The sequence below is a fragment of the Nicotiana tabacum genome, chromosome 23 (assembly GCF_000715075.1).
Source record: "Nicotiana tabacum cultivar K326 chromosome 23, ASM71507v2, whole genome shotgun sequence".
Lineage (NCBI taxonomy): Eukaryota > Viridiplantae > Streptophyta > Magnoliopsida > Solanales > Solanaceae > Nicotiana > Nicotiana tabacum.
The window spans coordinates 104,107,421-104,131,418 of record NC_134102.1 but is presented as its reverse complement, the minus strand read 5'-3'; positions in this window follow the sequence as shown (position 1 = coordinate 104,131,418).

Sequence of the window (23,998 nt, the reverse complement as noted above, 5' to 3'; positions counted from 1 at the left end):
ATAGTAAAACTCATGTATATAATTAGTTGTTTTTACTGTGTTGTATGCTTTTTGTGATCGTTTTTATATAGTTATATTTTTTTTATCCGAATTAGTTTATTTATGTGCAAACAATTATGAAAATTATATATTGTTCTTTTGTTGGATAATTAGTGTTATATGTGACTTTAGTATTGTACATATAATAATGTGTGACTTCATTGTTGTTAGTGCCCTTTAGTGTTATGTTGTGTCTTTTATCGTTACGTAGTACCATTTAGCCTAGTAAAACTGATAATAAATTTTAGTTTATGTTAGTTGATGTTGTTTATAGCCATTTAGAGTAGTGTGACTTTAGTGCTCTTTAGGATTCTTTAGTCTAGAATAAAAACTATGTGTCCTCATTAACTAACCCGGTTAGAGTACTCAATTATGGATCAAATATTAATCAATTATTAAGTGTTTATTATATGTATTACTCATTTACTGCTCATTTTGCACTTTATAGTTGTTATGTGACTTGCCGGGATAGTCGGTTCGGGTCCGGAGGGATTTCAGAATGAATTGAGACACTTAGTCTCAAGGTTGAAAGCCTAATTTGAAGTGGTTGATCGGATGTTAACTTGTGCATAAATGACTCAGGATTCTAGTTTTGATGATTTTGTTAGCTCCTTGGGTAATTTTGGAATTAAGAGCGTGTCCGGATTATAATTTGGAGGTCCATAGTTGAATTTGGCTTGAAATGGCGGAAGTTCAAAAATTGAAAGTTTGACCAAGAGTGGACTTTGTAGATACCGGCTTCGGATTGGAGTTCCGGGAGTTGGAGTAGGTCTGTAGTGTCATTTGTGACTTGTGTGCAAAATTTGGGGTCAATCAGACATGATTTGATAGGTTTCGGCGTCGTTTGTAGAAGTTGGAATTCCTTAGTTTCAATATGCTTGAATTAGGATGTGATTCATGTTTTTGATATTGTTTGATGTGATTTGAGGGCTCAAATAAGTTCATATCGTGTTTTAGGACTTGTTGGTATATTTGGCTGAGGTCCCGGAGACCTGGGGTTGATTCCGGTTGGTTAACGGATCGAAAGTTGAAATTGAGAGGTTGCAGAAGCTGGAGTCTGCTGGTGTAATCGCACCTGCGGAGCTTTGATCGCAGGTGCGGGCTGTGTTGCGCAGAAGCGAAAATCGAACTGGGAGCTGGGCCCGTAGAAGCGGCTTGGTGGTTTGCAGAAGCGAGTCCGAATGGGCAGATTTATGGGCCGCAGGAGCAGAGGAAACCGCAGAAGCGGAAGTTTGGTCGCTTCTGCGATGCCACAGATGCGGTTAAGTGTCCATAAAAGCGAAAAGGCTGGGCAGAGTGTTTAAATTCAAGGGTTTGCGATTTTTCTTCATTTTGAACATTTCAAGCTGGGGATTGGGCGATTCTTGAGATGATTTTCAAGGGGTTTCTTGAGGTAAGTCCCTTGTGCTCATTTTTAATCAATAATCTTGTTTCCTCATTGAATTCCCACCAAGTTTGTGTGTATTTAAGGTGAAATTTGGGAGTTTGAGGCTAGGGATTTGGAGAGTTTGATTTGGGGATATGGATGGCGACTTGGTGTCGGATTTTGGCAAATTTGGTATGGTTGGACTCGTGGTTGAATGGGCTTTCGGGTTTTGTGACTTTTACCGGATTCCGAGACTTGGGCCCGGGTCGTCTTTTGAGTCGACTTTTGGCTTTTGATTGATAACTTAGTATTTTTCTTATGGAATTGATTCCTTTAGCCCGTGTTGATTATATCGAATTGTTTATGGCTAGATTGGAGGCATTCAGAGGCCGTTTCGTGAGGCAAGGTTGTGTTAGAGTAGAGATTTGTACGGCTTGAGGTAAGTAACAGTTCTAAATTTAGTTCTGAGGGTAAAAAATCCCGTACTACGTGTCTTGTGATTGGTGTTGAGGTGACGCACATGCTAGGTGACGGACGTATGGGTGTGCACCGTAGGAATTATGACATGGTCAATTCCATGAAACTGAATAGTTGAAAGATGTGTTATTACCCGTATACTCTCCATGTGTTATAGAAATTAAACTGCAAATCATATTAGAAATTATGTTTAGACTATGTGTTGGCACTATAGGGACCCACAGAGGTCGCGTACCTGTTAAATTATCTGCTAAATTGTTGTTTTGTACTCAATCACAGTTTTACTTGCATATTTCATCTCAGTCTCTACTGTTCATTGTTGATACATTATATTATTTCTGGTTGGGCTGAATTTTCATGATTATTAAGAGCCCGAAAGACTAGAGAGGTTGATGACTGAGTGAGGCCGAGGGACTGATTGTTAGGATATTTATAGGATTGGGCTGCACGCCACATCATGTTTTATTGATCTATGCCATGATTGGCTTGTTATAGCGCTTGGGCTAAAGGAGCCCCTCCGGAATCTATACACACCCCCAGTGAGCGCAAGTACCTACTGAGTGTGAGTGCCGAGTGACTGGGAGGAAATGAGCGACTGTGAGGAATGAGTAACTGTGAGGTTGGAGTGAATGGGAGGACTGAGTGACTGATGCTCTGAGAGAATGCATTTGATTTCTTTACTTTTGCACTTCAGTTGGCATATATCACTGTCATGTAATTTCTGAGAGATATTATATCTCGTTTCAATTGAACTTGACATAAATTAACTGTTTTGGCCTTAATTGTCGAACTTGAAAGCATGCCTATCTTCCTATGTTGAAATTACTGTAACTAAACTATAACTGTGAAGCTCGTCACTACTTTCACTCCTTTATTTAGTCTGTTACTTACTGAGTTAGTTGTAATTACGCTACGCCATGCACTTCATGTGTAGATCCAGGTATTTTCAGACACGGTGGGTGTTGATTCTCTGCGGAGTTTGATCGTTTGGAGATTTCAAAGTAGCCACCCGACGTTAACAGACCTTGTTTCTTCTTCCCTATCTTTCCGCTTATTGTATTTAGTTTCGGACTATCATAGACAGTATTTTCCAGGCTTGTGATGTATAGATACTCATGTACTCAGTGACACCCCGATGTTGGGAATTTCTGTATTGGGTTTTGACCTTCTATCTAGTTTTTGAGAGTTTTGGTGATTTAAACCTATGTACTTTATTCTTCATTTAAAAATATTGGAAAGATTTTGAAGTGTCGGCTTGTCTAGTACCACGTTAGGCGCCATCACGACAGGCTAAATTTTGGGTCTTGACAGGATTAAATGTATTACAAGATAATTACCAAATATTAGATGTGAACATAAAATAATTAGTTGACATTACAAAAGAGACATTGCCGGATTCTTGGGCAAAATATAAAAGTTAACAAACAAATCGTTACGAATGAAATAAATTAAATATTATTTAGTATTAAGTTTGTAGTATTTTTTATATGAATAATTATTTAATATATTTTGATTAGTTATGAAAATTAAAAATTTAATTATGTTATAACCCAAACAATCTGGAAAAAAAATGACAGTTCAAAAGCAGTCAGCAGTCAACTTCTCTAGTTGTGCGACAGAATGTCTCAAAAGCTATCATAACTCAAAATGCTTTTGATGCACTTACACATGATCCTGAACTTGATCGAGATACTGGGCAACATACAACTGATAAGGGGCAGTCCAATATGCAGAGGGTTTCAGCTGTACAGGAGAATAGAGCAGGGCTGCCTGATCATCATATTGCAGCACTTCAGCAGATTAGCTTTTCAACTGCTCGAAAGAATACAAGTAATGATGCTACTAGTCCAAATATGTTCGATGCAATTGTGAATGAGGAGGATATTTTCATGAACTCACCAACCATTACTGATGCCAAGATGCAGCAACAAATAGTCACATGTGTTAACAGCGACAAAGAGGCTCAAACCAGTGCAAATTTACTAAGGAAAGAGAGTGCTCGACTAAATTCTTCAAACACCAATCTGGTTGGGGAAATAACGAGTGTTTTCAGCACTCCTAAGTTATAATTCTCCAGCCCTAATGTAGAAAAAATAATCAAAGATGCTCGGGATGTAATGGTGTTGAATGCCAATATGGTTAAGCAACCATTGGTCACTTTGAACACCTCTGTGTTTGAAGTACCTACACTGTCAGTGGAGTCGTTTGGTGAACATGGAGGTGAGTTTGGGCAGTTGCTTCTGTCCACAGGCAATAACAACGAAGTGGTGCAATATCAAAATTTGAGAAAGATGGTTCGTGAACGATAGGGTTGTTATGAAGAGCATGATAGAGTGTTACCAAAATCCAAAACTAAGGCTGACCAAGTTGAGGAAGAGGAAGAAGAGGACTGGGGGAATAAAGAAGATGGTGAACCTACTGATTTTGCTAACAGGGAGAGTGAAGATGAATACTTACGGTCTGTATGATCACCAACATTGCCAAAAAATGGCTGCACTTCGAGGCCTCCATCTTTTGTCCCTAGGAATTCAACAGTTGGTACTACAATTGTTCAAAATGCAGTAACACCTATAAAGGCTGGACAACAGCAAGTTGATACAAGCAATCAAGCTATTTCTCTGGAAGATAGGATATTCCTAGACGCAGTGGGATGCTCTAAACCTCTAAACTCGTTAAATCCATGTCAAGCTTTTAGCACCGGAGAGGTAAGAACAAAAATGCTCAATTAAACGCTTCCACAATAAAGCCCAATGCCATGGTTGTGAAAAGGCATAAACCATTAGGTATGGTTGTACTAAGTCTTGCTAATCAACAACTAGAGGCCAACTTACGTGTGGCCATTTATGAAGAAGGCGAGGAAGAGGAGTTACTTGATTATTTCCGAGACGGTAAAGTGAATGAAGGAGTAACACTTAGGCTACTCCCAATGAGAGCTGCAAAGCAAAAAGGGACAGCCCCGACCACGTCTACAAGATCCAATCGATCGAAGAATAAATGAAGATTTTTGAAGATTTATTGAACATAGTTGAAGAGGAATTAAAGGAACTAAAAGTTGAAGAACTCACAAGTTTGAAGAATGAGGGGCAAGACTCTAATTTCTACCTTGTCTTATTTTATCATTTTCTAAGTATCATATCATGTAATATCTTCACAGAGTGTGTTATAAACTCTGTGATGATCATAGAATATCAAGTTCATTCTAGTTCTTATTTTTTTACATGCGTGCTAGTAGATGAGGTTGTTCATGCCTCAATAGGAATTGTAAGGTAAGGTCTAGCACGTGTTGAAAAACAACTGTAGCTTTTGCCCCCTTGCTTGTACTCTTCCTTTGTGATTTTTTGCTTTTGTTATTAATATAATAACTACTAGGTAATGATGCCTAGTGGTTTAATTTGCCAAAAAAAAAAAACTACTAAATTTTAGTAAAAAAATGAAAGAAACTAACATATAAAATATTAATGTAGAAAATTTATCAACCTAAGTATTTTTTAATTTGAATAATATAAAATATACCTTGATTAGTTATGAAAATTAAATATTTAATTCTCTTATAACCCAAGAATAACTGAAAAATAGATGACAGTTCAAACAAAACCCTTCCGAAGTTTAGTCAAAAAATATAAGAAACTAACATATAAAATAATAACATAGAAATTTTATCAACCTAAGTATTTTTTATATGAATAATTACTAAATATATCATGATTAGTTATGAAAATTAAATATTTGATTCTCTTATAACCCAAAAATATGTAGAAAAAGATAGCAGTTCAAACAAAACCCTACCGAATTTTAGTTAAAAATATAAGAAACTAACATATAAAATAATAATATAGAAAATGTATCAACCTATGTAATAATATAAAAAATTTATCAATTAAATATTAATATAAAAAATATCACAATATATTTAAAGATGTTAAACGATTAAACAGAAAAATACTTTAATTAATATTATTTAATTTATAGACATCGTCATAGAGCTTCCCTTTGTGCATCCTGGACCTGTTGTTCGAGAGCTACTATTATTCCAGGGTGGCCATAGGTCTTCACATATTTGGGATGGACATTGTTTGTCCCAGACCTTCCACCCCAGACATATAGACGATCTTTGGGAGTTCATTAGGAACCACCCACTTCATCCCCGTACAGTTAGATGCCTTCAGCAGACGGGGTTTTACCGGATTATAGAGATTGACTAGTTGTTGTTCGACTGGGCCCTGATCATGGCTATGATTGAGCGGTGGCGACCGGAGACGCACACATTTTATTTACCTATCGGAGAGGCTACCATCAAGCTAGAGGATGTGGAGGTTCTATTCGGGTTACACGTTGATGGTATGGCTGTCAGCTACCCGCATGCTCTTAGGGACTATACGGGAGAGGACTATCCACATATGTTGCAGAGGCTCACCGGTTTCCAACCTGCGGAGCCGACTGCTTTGAGTGGTGCCAGTCGATTGCAGTTGTCGCCTGTTAGGTAGCATCTAGTGGTGCTGCAATCGGAGATTACTGATCACTCACCGCCAGAGGCTATCGACAAGCAGACGAGGTTGTTGTTGCTGATGATGTTTGGTGGTATTCTATTCCCGAATACTTCAGGAAACCTAGTTAGCTTGCGATTTCTGCATCATATGGAGCAGCTAGATGAGTTACCTGATTACAGCTGGAGTGGAGCTGTTCTAGCCTACCTTTATAGGCAGCTATGTCGGTCGTCCATGGGCACCGTGAGAGACGTTGTCGGTTTTATACCGCTGCTGCAGGTGATAACATAATTAATTATTTTCATGATTATAACTAAGATAGTAAAAATGACTTAAATTTTACGTCCATAATCAATATTAGTTTTGGGCCTAGGAGTGGTTCCTGCATATCCAGCCACCTCTTCCACCGATAGCTCTAGATGTACCACCTTCATCGCTTCTACCACTAGCTAGGAGGTGGGTAGATAGGCGAGGCCATGCCCGCGAGGTCGAGGCTCGACATCATCTCCCTTATTACAGGGATCTGTTGGATTTACTTAAAGATGCTCAGGTATATATATAACTAAGTTTGTTTGATAATGCTTGATCTGTCTTACGTTTACTCATGATTCTTGTGTTTAATAAATAGGTTATATGTAGTCCATACAACAACGAGCTCGTAGCTGGATCGCCAGATTATTGCTACCGCGATTGAGCTATATGGATGTCTTCAGTTCTCACTTATATGTCTCAATATAGTCGAGCATCATGCTATCAAGCGAGTCCTTCGACGGTTTGGTCGACTCCAGCTTATGCCTATTCTGCCCACTTGGCATTCCACACATTACCAGCGGGATGATCGCTGCAAGGTCGACCAGACATACTTGGACTGGCTAGAGGCCCACATGACCGTTTGGACCGATAGAGGATTGGGACCAGATGTATGGCCTGATTTCTCCATAAACTCCACATGATCGTTTGGACGGGGAGCATGAGTACATGGGTTGGTATAGTTGTGATGACCCAAAAGGTCATTTTTAAATTTAATAAATAATTCTGTATTCTAAGACCTCAAAAAATACTATTTATCATTCCTCAACTTGCGTGCGCAGTCCGTATAATTTTCCGGAAAGTTTTTATGTGAAAAATGGATTAAAATATGAAATAGAGCCTTAAAACTCAAATGGGTTGACATTGGTCAATATTTTGAGTAAACGGACTCGGATCAATGTTTTGATAGCTCTGGTAGGTCAGTATCGTGATTTGGAACTTGGGCGTATGCCCGAAATTTAATTTGGGGGTCCCTAGCTCAAGTTATGGCCATTTAACGGAAACTAGAAATTTAAAGGCTAAAGATTTCCAAAGTTGACCACGGATTTGACTTTTTGATATCGGGATCGGAATCCGATTCCAAAAATTAAAATAGCTCTGTTATGTCATTTATGACTTGTCTGCCAAATTTGAAGTCATTCCGGATTCATTTAACATGTTTCGGCACAAGTTTTGTAAATGGAAAAGTTTGAAACTCTTAAGTCTGGATCATGGTGTGAATTATAATTTTGATGTTAGTTGATGTGATTTGAGATTCGGAGTAGGTCCGTATTATGTTACCGGACTGATTGGTATAGGTGAACGGGATCCCGAGTGGCTCGGTGAGATTCAGGGTGAGTTTTAAGCGAATCCGGATATTTTGGCACTCTAACGTTATTCTGGAACTTTTGGAAAAGTGCGGACCGCACAATTTTGAGTGCGGCTGCACTTCAGAGGAAAAGTGCAGACCGCAGAGGATAAGTGCGGACCGCACAATTTTGTGTGTGGCCGCACTTCAGAGGAAATGTGCGGACCGCACAATTTTGTGTGCGGCCGCACTTCAAGGGTTCTGCAGGTTCGATGGTCCAATTTCGGAGGCTCATATCTTTTAATCCACAACGAATTTGGAGATGCTTCAAAAATGAAAGTTGTAGCCCATTGAATCTAATTTTCAGAAAGATATAGCATAAATCATTTGGACATTTATACAGAATGTTATGGCCAAATTACTGAAGCCTGGTAGTGCAGCCACTATTGAAGTGCGGCCGCACAATTTTGATCGCGGCCGCAGAACCCGGGATGTGCGGCCGCACAAAAATATGTGCGGTCCGCACAATGAGGGGTCAGATTGTGTATTATAAAACTGAGGATTTGGGTATTATTTCACATTTGAACTTTGAGAGCTCAGTTTGTGACGATGTTTCGTGGGTTTTTCAAGAAATTCATTGGGGTAAGTGTTCCTTATCCTTTATTGGTTATATTTCATGATTTCATACTCATTTACATCTTGAATCCGTGAATTTATGGAAGAAAAATCAGATTTTTATAAAATCTTCCAAAAATATAAAATTAAGATTTGAAAGTCAATCCGATGTCGGAATTCGATAATTGTTATATGGTTGAACTCGTATCGGAATGGGTGTTTGGATTTCGTAAGTTTTTTCGAGATTCGAGACGTAAGTCCCACTGTTGAATTTTGAGATAAATTTTGGATTTTAATCCGGAAAATTTATAATTTCATACGAAATTAATTTCTACTATTGGTATTGAGTATATTAAATTGTTTATGACTAGATTAGAGGATTTCGGATACGAATTCACGAGGAAAAGGTTTATTGGAATCTTGAATTTGGTTGCAAGCGAGGTAAGTGTCGTGGTTAACCTTGACTTGAGAGAATAGAACCCTTAAATTATTTGTTATGTGAAATGCATGTGAACGACGTATAGGCGAGGTGACGAGTGTCTATACGTCGTCAAATTAATTATTTGCATAATTATTTGAAAAATTATAAATCGTCTTAAATCATAAATTAATTATTATATTAATTGTTCTCTAGTGTTCTTTGCTCAATATCATACCTTGAATCTGTGCTATAATTGCTACATGCTTATTTGATTTATGTGACTTATTTGCCACTTGACATTTAGCATACTAATTATTAAAATGCCTATTACATTCTTAATTTCCACAATTAATTGTTACTTGTCATCACTTATTTATAATAAATTATAATTATTGTATGCTTGTTGTCTTATAATTTCATATTAATGGTTGCATTTATTGGAGTAATCTTGTTATAAGAATTGATAAATGAATATATTGGAGGAACGGGTTGCACGCCGCAACGGAAATAAATATGAGTATATTGGAGGAACGGGTTGCACGCCGCAACAGAATTGATTGAAATGAATACATTGGAGGAGCGGGTTGTACGCCGCAACAGAATTAATTGGAATGAATATATTGGAGGAGCGGGTTGCACGCCGCAATAGAATTGATTTAAAAGATATATTGGGATCGGGTTACACGCCGTAACAGAAGTGAATATGAATATATTGTGGGATCAGGTTGCACATCGCAACGGAAATTGATTGAAATAATAATTGGTTATGACTGCCGAGTTGACTTCAACTGTTAAAATGAGTTACCTAATTTATTTCTATTATTGTTGTTATTATTATTAATGCGTACAGGTTAATGTAAGTGACCTGCCTTAGCCTCGTCACTACTTCGTCGAGGTTAGGCTCGGCACTTACCAATACATGGGGTCAGTTGTACTGATATTATACTCTGTACTTCTTATGCAGATTTTGGAGTTGGTCCCAGCCGCGTACTGTAGAGTTGCCCGGATACAGCTGCCAGTGGAGACTTGAGGTATAACTGCACAACGTTCGCAGTTCTGAAGTCCCCTTCTATCTTATCTCAGCTGTGTATTATATTTCAAACAGCTTGAATTTTATTCAGACCTTTATTTGTATTATTGTAGAAGCTCGTGCACTTGTGACACCAATTCTAGGATGGTATTTAGACATCGCTATTATTATGGATTATTCACTACATTTCAGACATTACTTCCGCATTTGTTTCTTTGTTATTAATTGGTTTAAAATTGTTTTAAAATGGATAAAATTATTCTAACGTTGGCTTGCCTAGCAAGTGAAATGTTAGGCGCCATCACGGTCCCGAAGGTAGTTATTTCGGGTTGTGATAATTTTAAATTCCTAGTTGATGCTCTCACGAGTCACGAGCAAACTTAGTAGAGTCTGAAAGATCGGTACGGAGACGTCTGTACTTATCTTTCAGAGGCTATAAAGTTTAGGAACAATATCACTTCTTTCTTATTCTGTCGTGCGATTTTATTCTATCATCGATGATTGAACCATTCTATTCTTATTCTCCCACAGATGGCGAGAACACGTAATACATCTACTGACGGACAAGGACCGGAGCCCCAGTGGCAACTATGGCCAGGGGTAGAGGTCGAGGCCGAGGTCGTGCTAGAGGCCGAGGCAGAGGTAAAGCTCAGTCTAGAGCTCGAGCAGCAGCACCTATTGTAAAACCTCAGGTGGATCTTCAGGAGGAGGTTCCATTTCAGACTGTACTAGTTGGACTAGTCCAGGTCCCGGAAGGATTCATAGCTACTCTAGTGCATTAGGATGCTCTAGTTCGTTTGGTGAGTCTTATGGAGGGCGTGGCCCAGAATGGTACATTTCCAGTGGCACCATCCGTCTCACAGGTTGGGGAAGGAGCACAAACTCCTACTACTCCCACTACTCTCGCTCTGGAGCAGATGACTCCCCAGAATCAGGCTACAGCAGCCCCGCCAGTTGGGGTAGTTCAGCCAGTTGTTGCAGCACAGGCCGATGATAGGCCCGCCATATCTTCTGAGGCCTTATTGAGACTGGATAAGTTTACTAAGCTCTTTCCAATTCACTTCAGTGGTACACCTTCTGAGGACCCACAGGATTATCTTAATCGCTGCCATGAGGTGCTGCGGAACATGGGTATAGTTGAGACCAATGCGGTCGATTTTGTTGTATTTCAGATGACGGGTTCCGTCAAGAGGTGGTGGAGAGATTATACATTGACCAGACCAGTTGGATCACCTGCATTGACCTGGGAGTAGTTCTCACGACTATTTTTAGAGAAGTTTCTCCCTATCACATTGAGAGAGGATTACCGTAAGCAATTTGAGCGTCTACAGTAGGGCAGTATGACTGTAACTCAGTATGAATTCCGTTTTGTGGATTTATCCCGTCATGCTCTCCTTTTACTACCTACCGAGGGAGAGAGAGAGAGGAGGTTTATTAAGGGACTCACTCACCCTATCAGGATTCAGATGGCCAAGGAGACCGGAAATGAGATTTCCTTTCAGGCAGCTGCTAATGTCGCGAGGAGGATCGAGATGGTCCTTGTACAGGAGAGAGGACAGAGGTCTGATAAGAGGCCTCGTCAGTTTGGTGGTTTCAGTGGTGCCTCATCTGGAGGCAGGGGTAATTTTGGTAGGGGTCATCCTCCCAAACCGTTTTATTCAGCACTTCAGGCATCTCCCGGTGCTTCAGGGAGTCACGGTCCTATTATGCCTTACTCTGGGCAGCCAGCATTTAGTGCACATTCAGTTCCTATCAGTGCACCACCACTCCGGAATCACTACAGCGGTTATCCGGCCCGTTCGTGTCAGCTTCAGCTTCAACAGCCACGGCAGCAGGATGGGTGTTATGAGTGTGGGAACATTGGTCACATCAGGAGGTATTACCATAGGTTATCGAGTAACAGATCTCGACAGAATTCTCGTGCCATCATACCAGTACTGGTTGCTTCACTGCCTGCTCAGCCAGCCAGAGGTAGGGGTCAGGCAGCTAGAGGTGGAGGTCAGGCCATTAGAGGTGGAGGTCAGGCCGTTAAAGGTGGAGGCCAGCCAGTTAGAGGCCGTCCCAGAGACGCAGTTCAGAGTAGTGGGGCCCAACCCTGATTTTATGCTTTTCCAAGTAAGACTAAGGCCGAGTCATCTGATCCTGTGATCACAGGTATTATTCCAGTTTGCCATAGAGATGCTTCAGTTCTATTTGATCCATGATCTACGTATTCCTACGTGTCCTCCTATTTTGCTTCATATTTGGTTGTGTCTCGTGATTCTCTGAGTGTTTCTGTATGTGTATCTACCCTGGTGGGAGACTCTGTTGTAGTAGACGATGTCTATCGGTCATGTGTGGTTACTATTGGTAGTCTTGAAACTAGTGTGGATCTTCTACTTCTTGATATGGTAGATTTTGATGTCATCTTGGGTATGGATTGGATATCACCTTATCATGCTATATTGGATTATCATGCCAAGACGGTGACCCTAGCCATGCCGGGGTTACCTCGGTTAGAGTGGAAAAGAACTCCTGGTCATTCTACCAGTAGGGTTATTTCTTATATGAAGACTCGGCGTATGGTCGAGAAAGGGTGTCTAGCCTATTTGGCTTATATTCGCGATCCCAGTACGGATGTTCCTTCTATGGACTCAGTACCAATTGTTTGTGAATTTCCAGAAGTATTTCCTGCAGATTTACCGTGGATGCCACTCGACAGAGATATTGACTTCTGTATTGATTTAGCTCAGGGCACTCAGCCCATTTCTATCCCACCATACTGTATGGCCCCGCCGGAGTTGAAAGAATTGAAGGAGCAGTTACAAGACTTGCTTGATCAGGGATTCATTAGACCCAGTGTCTTGCTCTAGGTGTACCAGTATTATTTGTAAAGAAAAAAGATGGTTCTATGCGGATGTGTATAGATTATCGGCAGTTGAATAAGGCCACTATCAAAAACAAATATCTGTTGCCAATAAATGATGACTTATTCGATCAGCTTCAGGGTGCCAAGGTATTTTCGAAGATCGATTTGAGGTCTGGTTACCATCAGTTGAAGATTAGGGCATCTGATGTCCCTAAGATAGATTTTCGGACTCGGTATGGGCATTAAGAATTCCTAGTGATGTCATTTGGGCTGACAAATGCTCCAGCAGCATTTATGGATTTGATGGATCGGGTGTTCAAGCCCTATTTGGATTCTTTTATGGTTGTATTCATTGATGATATTTTGATTTACTCCAGCATTCGAGAGGAGCATGAGCAGCATCTTCGGATTGTGCTTCAGACTTTGAAGAATAATCAGTTATATGCTAAATTTTCAAAATGTGAATTTTGGTTAGGCTCGGTTGCCTTTTTGGGTCACGTTGTATCGGCAGAAGGCATAAAAGTAGATCCTAAGAAGATTGCGGTTGTTCATAATTGGCCTAGACCTACTTCAAATATAGAGATCCGGAGTTTCCTGGGTTTGGCAGGTTATTATCGTCGGTTCGTGGAAGGGTTTTCATCTATAGCAAGCCCACTGACCAGACTGACCCAAAAAGGTGTTCCATTCGGATGGTCAGATGAGTGTGTGTTGAGCTTTCAGAAGCTCAAGACTGCTTTGACTACGATACCAGTGTTGGTATTACCCACAGGTTCAGGATCTTATACGGTATATTGTGATACATCTCACATTGGGATTGGTGCAGTATTGATGCAAGATGGCAGGGTGATTGCATATGCGTCACGCCAATTGAAAGTTCATGAGAAGAATTATCCTGTTCATGACTTGGAATTGGCAGCCATTATGCGCTGAAGATTTGGAGGCATTACCTTTACGGTGTCTCGTGTGAGGTATGTACTGATCATCGTAGCTTACAATATCCGTTCAAACAAAAGGATCTCAATTTGAGGCAGAGAAGATGGTTGGAGTTGTTGAAGGACTATGATATCACTATTTTGTATCACCCCTAAAAGGCCAATGTGGTGGATGATGCTTTGAGTAAAAAATATGTGAGTATGGGCAGTCTTGCATATATTCTGGTTGGTGAGAGGCTGTTAGCTACAGATGTTCATACTTTGGCTAATCAGTTCGTAAGGTTAGATATTTTAGAACCCAGTCGAGTTCTAGCTTGCACAGTCGCTCGGTCTTCTTTATATGAGCGCATCAGAGAGCGACAGTATCATGATCCTTATTTACTTGTCCTCAAGGACACGGTGCAGCACGGTGATGCCAAACAGGTTGTTGTGGGGGAAGATGGAGTTTTGCAAATACAGGGCCGTATTTGTGTGCCTAATGTGGATGAGCTCCATGATTTAATTCTGAAAGAGGCCCACAGTTCCAGGTATTCTATTTATTCAGGTACCGCCAAAATGTATCAAGATTTGCGGCAACATTATTGGTGGAGGAGAATGAAGAATAATATAGTTGCATATGTAGCTCGGTGTCTAAATTGTCAGCAAGTTAAGTACGAGCATCAAAGACCTGGTGGTTTGCTTTAGAAAATAGAAATTCCTAAATGGAAGTGGGAGCATATCGCTATGGATTTTGTTGTTGGGCTCCCACTGACTCAGAGAAAATTCGTCGCAGTTTGGATCATTGTGGACAGGTTGACCAAGTCAGCACATTTCATTCCAGTGGCAGTTACCTATTCTTCAAAGCGGTTAGCTGAAATTTACATTCGTGAGATTGTCCGCATTCACTGTGTGCCCGTGTCTATCATATCTGATCGAGGTACGCAGTTCACTTCGCACTTCTGGAGGGCTGTACATCGTGAGTTAGGCACGTGGGTTGAGTTGAGTACATCATTTCATCTACAGATAGACGGACAGACAAAACGCACTATTTAGATATTGGAAGATATGCTTCGCGCTTGTGTTATAGACTTTGGAGGTTCTTGGGATCAATTCTTGCCACTTGTGGAGTTTGTCTATAATAATACCTACCAGTCGAGCATTTAGATGGCTCCATATGAGGCATTATACGGAAGACGGTGTCATTCGCAAGTTGGTTGGTTTGAACCGGGAGAGGCTCGATTGTTGGGTACCGATTTGGTACAGGATGCCTTGGATAAGGTCAAAATAATTCAGGATCGACTTTACACAGCTCAGTCGAGGCAAAAGAGTTATGCCGACCGTAAAGTTCGTGACATTGCATTCATGGTTGGAGAGAGAGTATTGCTCCGGGCTTCAGCTATGAAGGGTGTAATGAGATTCGGAAAGAAGGGCAAGTTGAGCCCTGGGTATATTGGACCCTTTGAAATTCTTGAAAGGGTGGGTGAAGTAGCCTACCACCTAGTTTATCAGTAGTCCATCAAGTATTCCATGTGTCTATGCTCCGGAAATATCATGGTGATCCGTCCTATGTGTTAGATTTCAGCTCAGTCCAATTGGACAAAGATTTGACTTATGAAGAGGAGCCAGTAGCTATTCTAGCTAGCAGGTCCGATAGTTGAGGTCTAAGAGTTATACTTCAGTTCGGGTGCAATGGAGAGGTCAACCAATTGAGACAGCTACCTGGGAGTCCGATTTGGACATGCAGAGTAAATATCCACACCTTTTCACCAGCTCAGGTACTTTTCTAATTCCATTCGGGGACGAACATTTGTTTTAGAGGTGGAGAATGTGATAACTCAAAAGGCCATCTTTAAATTTAATAAATAATTCTATGTTCTAAGACCTTGAAAAGCACTATTTATCATTCCTAGACTTGCGTGCGCAGTCCGTATAATTTTTCGGAAAGTTTTTAAGTGAAAAATAGATTAAAATATGAAATAAAGCCTTAAAACTAAATTGAGTTGACTTTGGTCAATATTTTGAGCAACCGAACTCGGATCAGTGTTTTGACAGCTCTGGTAGGTCCGTATCATGATTTAGGACTTGGGCGTATGCCCGGAATTTAATTTGGGGGTTCCTAGCTCAAGTTATGGCCATTTAACGAAAACTAAAAATTTAAAGGCTAAAGATTTCCAAAGTTCACCACGGATTTGACTTTTTGATATCGGGGTCGGAATCCGATTCCAAAAATTGGAATAGGTCATTTATGACTTGTATGCCAAATTTGAAGTCATTCCGGATTCATTTAACATGTTTCGGCACAAGTTTTGTAAATAGAAAAGTTTGAAACTCTTAAGTCTGAATCAAGGTGTGAATTATAATTTCGATGTTATTTGATGTGATTTGAGACCCCGAGTAGGTTTGTATTATGTTACAGGACTGGTTGATATAATTAAACGGGATCCCGAGTGGCTCGGTGAGTTTCGGGGTGAGTTTTGAGCGAATCCGAGCATTTCAGCACTCTAATGTTGTTCTAGAACTTTTGGAAAAGTGCGGACCGCAGAGGAAAAGTGCGGACCGTACAATTTTGAGTGTGGCCGCACTTCAGAGGAAAAGTACAGACTGCAAAGGACAAGTGCGGATTGCACAATTTTGTGTGCGGCCCCACTTCAAAGGAAATATGCGGACCGCACAATTTTGTGTGCGGCCGCACTTCAGGGGTTCTGCAGATTCGATGGTCCGACTTCGGAGGCTTATATCTTGTAATCCACAACGAATTTGGAGATGATTTAAAAACGAAAGTTGTAACCCATTGAACCTAGTTTTCACAAAGGTATAGTATTAATCATTTGGACATTTGTATGGAAAATTATGGCCAAATTACTGAAGCCTGGTAGTGCAGTCACTATTGAAGTACGACCGCACAATTTTGATCGCGGCCACAGAACCCGGGACATGAGGCCGCACAAAAATATATGCGGTCAGCACAATGAGGGGTCAGATTGTGTATTATAAAATCGAGGGTTTGGGTATTATTTCACATTTGGACTTTGGGAGCTCGGTTTGTGACGCATTTTCGTGGACTTTTCAAGAAATTCATTGGGGTAAGTATTCCTTATCCTATATTGATTAAATTTCATGATTCCATACTCATTTATATCATGAATCCGTGAATTTATGGAAGAAAAATCAGTTTTTTATAAAATCTTCCAAAAATATAAAATTAAGTTTTGAAGGTCAATCCGATGTCGGAATTCGATAATTTTATATGGTTGAACTCGTATCAGAACGGGTTTTAAAATAATAATAATTGGTTATGACTGCCGAGTTGACTTCAATTGTTAAAATGAGTTATCTTATTTATTTCTATTATTGTTGTTATTATTATTATTGCGTACAGGTTAATGTAAGTGACCTGCCTTTGCCTCGTCATTACTTCGTCGAGGTTAGGCTTGGCACTTACCAGTACATGGGGTCGGTTGTACTGATACTACACTCTGCACTTCTTGTGCAGATTTCGGAGTTGGTCCCAGCGGCGTACTGTAGATTTGCCCGGATACAGCTATCAGTGGAGACTTGAGGTATAACTGCACAGCGTTCGCAGTTCTGAAGTCCCCTTCTATCTTATCTCAACTGTGTATTATAATTCAAACAACTTAAATTTTATTCAGACCTTTATTTGTATTATTCTAGAAGCTCGTGGACTTGTGACACCAATTCTGGGATGGTATTTAGACATCGCTATTATTATGGATTATTCACTACATTTCAGACTTTACTTCCGCATTTGTTTCTTTGTTATTAATTGGTTGAAAATTGTTTTAAAATGGCTAATATTATTCTAACGCTGGCTTGTCTAGCAAGTGAAATATTAGGCTCCATCACGGTCCCAAAGGTGGAAATTTTGGGTTGTGACAATAGTAGTGTTACTCTCCTTCTCATCGGGAATTATGTTCATTGTGCTGGTGGTCGGTACGTTCCATATGTCGGGAGGCATGAGGCAGTGGTATGTTATTTGTTATACTTACTTATAATGTTACATTACTTTAACATCCTTCCTTAATTAATATTTTATATGCTATGCAGGCTATTGGCTTACACCGGTTCTACTAATTGGGACTATAGATGCTACAACATACAGACGGCAGAGCGGCAGTTGTGCACGGGCTTGGTCGTCAGGTTGCTGATCTTGCTGCTGACACATACGTGCCCGGAAGGATGCACGGTTAGGTTACGAGGCTGCTTATGTGCTGCCTTATGAGTACCATCATAAGCCACATGTGGCCCAGAACGTGGTAGATGTGGCAGGCGTGGCCAGAGAGGAAGGGGTGGCCCACGTGGTCATGGTGGTTGGCGAGGAGGGGGTCCCCAGCAAGGGGGCGTTGAGGCACTCGTGGAGGATATTAGAGATGATCAGCCGGGTAACTACCCTGAGCCACACGACGCTCTTCATGATATGCCATCATTCAGCCTTCAGCTATCACCAAGGACTTCACAGTTGACCCTGTCAGATCCAGTGTTAATCTCGGGCACCACCATTACGCAGCATGATTAGGATCAGTATTTTCTTGATCATCTAGAGCCATCGAAGGTTGCTGAGGATCGTCCAATACGAGAGGTGCAAAGTGGGCGACGACTGAATTATGGCTCATTATCGAGGGCTGCTGAGGATCTTTCAAGCACAGATAGGGAGACATTACCTTGGGTCGAGACGTCACAACCTTCATCTAATCCAGTGCACCTCGAAGTTCCCATAGAGCATTGTGTGGCTACTCAGGCGCAGGTTTGTTTGTATTACTCTTATTTCAATTTATTTTTACCTTATAGATTATTCAGTAATATCTAAAGTGTTTATATTTTTTTAAAGATTTCGTCATCACCCGTCACAGAGGCCACATTGTGCGATACTCGCTTTCCAGAGATGAATGATCTTATTCAGGAGCTTGTTAAGACCATGGTATGACCATTAATATTTTTTGCTAACATGTATGTTAGTATTCTATATTTCATATGCTAAAATATCTTATTATTTTGTAGGTTACTAATGGCCTAACGGCCGCTTCTACTGAGCCTGCCAACCTTACTGACGATCATGTTGCAACACATCCTTCGATAAAGAGGAGATGTAATGAGGATGATCCTGATAGCATAACCGGGCGGGATGGTATGCGCCTCAGACCAACCAATGCTTTGAAGCATACAGGGTGTGAGACTCATTGATATGTATTTCGAGTTGTATAAATGACATTAAATATCTAATAGTAAAAGTATAGATATTTTACATAATTTGCGCATGTGTTTTTATTTTTCGGGTTATTTATTAGTTTAAAACTATAACACAAAAAAATAAGACAGATTAACATAATTTAAATTCGTTACAAATTACAGATAATACATAACGCGTACAACATCAAATCAAAAAACTACACTTAACGCATCTAAGTACTTATTTAGTCCCAATCGCCCATTATTCTATGCTTCAACTAGTGAAATTTCTCTTCCACTCGATTATTTTCTTCTTCTGCCTTTTTTAGTTTCTTCTTTACTGTCGCAAGTTGTTCTTGTAGTTTCAAGATCTGGAGTTCGTACTCATCAGTCAGATTCCAAATGTTTAGCAAACATGATTTGTAGCATTCCTGGTTAATGGGTTCATCATATCATTCTTAAAAACCACATTGATTTTCGTCCTACAAATGAGGATGTCAACAAAAGACTATTAATTAACATGTTATAAATAATTTATTAACCAACATAACTTACAACTTGTTTACAAATCCAACGTTTGCGTCCTAGATTGCAATCTGACCAATATGGATTCAAAATTGCACGTTTGCCACAGTAACACCTTGGTACGTCATTGCGTCCAGACATGTCATAATGCTCGAACTTGAAAAATTTATGGAAAGTTGTTTTCTTCGTTTGGTTACGAAGCAAATAATAATGTAAAATGCGTGGGGTGTTATAGGCAGCTAAGAGTGATTTTAGGTTACATAACACATATTGGTGATGCGCTATGTTTCACGTGCTAATGATTCTTTATGGTACAAGTCGGTGCAGCTTTTTCAGATCGACAACTTTTTCAGATCGGCATAACAATACACATAACGCATATTGGTGATGCGCTACGTTTGGCGTGCTAATGATTCTTTACGGTACAAGTCGATGCAGTTTTTTCAGGTCGACATGACGATACACATAACATATATTGGTGATGTGCTACATTTAACATACAAATTGGTGCAGTTTAGTTCTTTTTAAGTTGAACCAACATTCCAGTATTCAAAAACCATTTCAAGAACTATTACAACATCCATTTCAGAAATGCCACTAGAATTTAATAAGTGATTTAATAAGAGGCAAAAAGGTGAAGGTAGTTCAACAGATCCACATGGAACACATCATAACACAATTGATCCCTACCTTGAAACAAATATTCTAGGTTGCTATACTGATTTGGTGGATGACAAGTGGTATGGTATTCTACGTCCCTTAGAAAATAAGCCTATCAATATATACACTGATCTCAAAGTTGCAGGGCACATTATTGAGGGCGAAGCGCATTCTACAAAGCCTGAAGGTATGCGAATTTGGGGTAAAAAACTACAATGGGTTCCCCTTCACTCAAAACGGTGTGATTATAAAGTACTAGGCCATTGGCATAGGCTAGTTGTACCACAAGCATTGTTTGCAATATTCCAAACAAACATATAAAGATGAACTATAAGTGATTCGGCATTTGATGAAGGAGATTTTAGAGAAGAAAAAGGCACTAGCCGTTCATCATGCACTGGATGATCTTAACAACCTGCAAGGAATGGAGGATCAGTATTGGGATTTATTAGAAAATAAAAAATTACATAGAGACATTGATTATCCTGTATTTCCAACAGTTGTCTAGTGGGAGGGACTACCTAAATTTCTACCGCAGACGTTGGACGTAGGAGTCCCACATTGTTGTAGAAATCAAGCAAGTAGTCTTACTGATGATAGCGATAAAATATGAGAAATGTGTGCCAACTGGGGCCTAGATTATGATGCCCTCGGTCCGGACGGATGCGTAGAAGATGTTGACGAAGAAGATGAAGACAATGATAATGAAATAATATCAGACAGTGACGATAATGGCAAATGAAAATCATTATTTATTTGTTGAAGTTATTTTTAATTGTATTGAATCTTCAATGCTAAATGTCAATTAGATTTAAGCCTATTGGAAATTTAATTTTATTTCATAAATATTGCAAACAACATCATTACATACATTTATTACAACAAAAATATTGCAATAAAACACTAAGTTTATCCTTGAAATTTGGGCACATTGGATGAACTGTCACCGTGAGCTGAATTACAACCGTTTCCCAAACCAACTGAAGGACATTTACAGCGATCGTATCCTGTTTGGGAACATATACCAATTTACGCGCATAAACAGTATCACCAACATCCATTTGGTTCTGTATCCGTATTCTTTTTTGCACTTGCCGGTGACGCACATAATCCTTGTTACACACCATTTTAAATGGATCTGGCGATCAATAATGCTCAGCACCCACTGGTTGCAAGTGGCCACTATAGGTGTTTACGTATGCAGCAACACTATATTCTTTATCAACGTGCCTCGTCGCCGCAAAACTTATATGCAGAACTTTATGGCATGTGAGCATGGCAAGTGATAGATCGACCATTTTTCACATCACACGGACATAATCTTTTGAATTCATTGATGGTGTGGGTATTATTCCCGCTGATGCAGACCCGTACGAACTTCAAAAATATTTCGCTTGTTGCAATACTGCAAAAATGTATGCCATTGTGCTTGCTTCCTATATTTCTCAAATAATTTCATCGGTTGTGGCATAAATTGAACACCCCTTTGCAACAAGGACGATGCACTTTGGGATCTTTCAACAAACCTCTTCGCTATCTGCTTGAATGATATTCGCACCATGGCAGTGACAGGCAATCCATGGGCAGACTTCAACAACCCGTTGAAAGACTCCAACACGTTTGTAGTCAAAATTCCCCATCTTCTACCACCATCCTTATGCAAAGTCCACTTATCAAGCTCATGTCACATCAACCAATGATAAGCTTCTGGGTTTTTCTGCCTAATCAATTCCATTCGCCTCCTGAATTTACACTCTTAATGATCTGCTGCAGCCATCCATATTAAATCATGTAAGATCTTGTTCGGATGAGCTCACTGGAAGTTGGCCTTCAAGTGCCTAACACAGTAACGGTGGTAAGCATATTGTTCCTGCCATGCATCCAAAGTCTATACAAAACTTAAAATACCACCATACCGATCAAATATTAGATAAATACCCGAACGCTGTCTAACAACGTGCTCCTTCAAGTAGTTCAAAAACCATATCCAAGCCTCTTGACTTTCATTGGCACAAATAACAAATGCGAGGGGAAATATACTTCCATTAGCATCTACTGAAATGACAATCAACATCTTAATATCATACTTTCCATAGACATGAGTATCGTCTATGGAGATTACCGGCCGACAATGCAAAAAACCATTAATGGTTGGTTTAAATGCCTAGAACACATATCTGAATATGAATTCTTGTATTCCCGAACTCCGCTCAGGTTTCCATTCAACAACATTCCCGGGGTTAAAGTATTGCAAAGAAGCCATGTACCTGGATAGAGCAGCAAATGACTTATCACAATTACCATAAACAATCTCAAACGCACGTTTGCGTCCAAGAAATGCCTTTCTTTTGGTAATGGTACAACCATATACCTGGTGGACAAATGTTATATGCTCTTTAATCTTGTACCTTATGGACGATTCAATGTGTGGAATCAAGACAAGAGAAATCAAGTCAACATTCAAGTTAAAATGATTCCCACTGAATATATCCATATCATAAATGTGGGTACCAATGTATTTTCCCACAATTCACATATTTGTTTTCAATTTTCTCGCGCGCAACATCCATCTACAACTTTGAAACCATATACGACAAATAACCTTATATACTTCCGAAGATGACTCATGAACCTCGATCTTACGACACTCTTTCATGTTGTACATTCGCACCGCCCTGCTAAGGCGAGCTTTATCAGCAGAAAGCATATTTTTTTACAGCACTATTGGTCTAGATTCATCCCACATTGTTGTCTGAATGTCATCAAGATCCCTTGTGAGGATATCCACATCCGGCATACTGGTCAACTAATCAAGGTAGGGAATCGCCCTTGAATGAAAGGGCACATGGAACTCGTAATCTCTGGGTCTAACGGGAGGTGGAGTCTGCATATATTGAGCATGCTCATTGGTGGCATCATGGTCCCTTGGCAAATCAGGTTGCACATTCTCATTCTCATCAGCAAAGCGCGTTTCCTAATCATCGCCGCCCTCATCAGGGAATGGTGTATCATCTCCAGAGTCATCAGCATTGTTGTCATAATCACTATTATCTTTCTGACTCTGTGCATCTGCCAGGTCCTGATTAAATATATCGTCTTCGGGCAACTGAGTATTGATAGGACCTTAAGTTGTTCATTTTCACTGCACAACCAATAAAATAATGAGTTTCTCAAATTTATCCAAACATTATATATTAACTTTATCTCTTAACTTACAATTCATAATCTGTTGATATCCCATTATGAACATTATCGAGTTGTTGATGACTCCCGGATGGACCACCATGATCCAAAATACCATGATTGGGCATATTTTAACTGTCCGTTGGTTCATAACTTGTAAAATTCATATCTGGCCGGTACCCCATTTGGAATATATGAGTGTTAGTACGAATATGATACATAAAAAAAAATTAAGACAGAGAAAAATTAAAATTTATCACTCGGCATGTGGATTATGTAAACTTGGGGAGAAATTATGTCATCACTCCTCATTCGCCCCTAGATAAGTTTAGATCTAGCCAAAATCTTTCAAACGGAACCTGTTCGGATAAAACTGCTCCAAAAATATCACCCGATGATTCAGGGTTATCCCTATTTTACGGAACCTCAATATTGCTAATGTCTTATGACTTGACGCACATTTCTAATATTTTTATCACAAGAAGTTCCTAGTGTTCATCCGGAGTCCTAAAAAATTCTTTTAGAGTTTTATCGTTTTCGATGTTAAACTTAGCATAACAAGCAACCCCTTGCAGGGTAAGAGAATATGGTTATCTTTTAGTTACTTTAATATTAACCGAACGTGTCTTCACACTCATTCTTTTGCATATCAACGATA